The sequence below is a fragment of the Octopus bimaculoides genome, chromosome 14, assembly GCF_001194135.2.
Source record: "Octopus bimaculoides isolate UCB-OBI-ISO-001 chromosome 14, ASM119413v2, whole genome shotgun sequence".
Taxonomy (NCBI): Eukaryota; Metazoa; Mollusca; class Cephalopoda; order Octopoda; family Octopodidae; genus Octopus; species Octopus bimaculoides.
The window spans coordinates 32,027,853-32,028,802 of record NC_068994.1 but is presented as its reverse complement, the minus strand read 5'-3'; positions in this window follow the sequence as shown (position 1 = coordinate 32,028,802).

Sequence of the window (950 nt, the reverse complement as noted above, 5' to 3'; positions counted from 1 at the left end):
CAACACACACACACACACACACAACACCCACATACACACACATACACACACACATACACACACACACACACACACACATACCCACACACACACCGTCATACACATCTACATATATATGTGCAAATGTATATAACTTAGAGAGGCGCAACATTGGGTGCGGATCACATATGCAAACACACACACAACTTATAAGAGAAATGCCTAAATACGTAATTATTCACGCCAGCACGACCAAAGCCAGAAGGCTGAAGCCTGTACAAGAATATATGAATACATGTGAGAGTGCGGACACACAGACACAGAGACAGACGTATTACGAGTGAATTTAGTTAGACAGAAACACAGACGTATGCGTGTGAGTATGTGGAGGAGCAGTGGCCCAGTGGTTAGGGCAGCGAACTCGCGGTCGTAGGATCGCGGTTTCGATTCCCAGACTGGGCGTTGTGAGTGTTTATTGAGCAAAAACACCTAAAGTTCCACCAGGCTCCGGCAGTGGGTGGTAGTGAATTCTGCTGTATTCTTTCACCACAACATTCTCTCATTCTTTCTTCTTGTTTCTGTTGTACCTGTATTTCAAAGGGCCAGCCGCGTCACACTCTGTGTCACGCTAAATAGCCCCGAGAACTACGTTAAGGGTACACGTGTCTGTGGAGTCACTCGCTCAGTCACTTGCACGCTAATTTCACGAGCAGGCGGTTCCGTTGATCAGATCAAGTGGAACCCTCGTCGTCGTAACCGACGGAGTGCCACGATGTGTGTGTATAATTCTCTAAATAACATATAAACCACATATATATAATCGCTGTATATATTGTAGCTTATACACACACACACAGACACACACACAGACACACAGACACACGCACGTGCACACACACACACACACACATACATTCATATATATATATATACATATATATATATATATATGTATATATATATATATATAT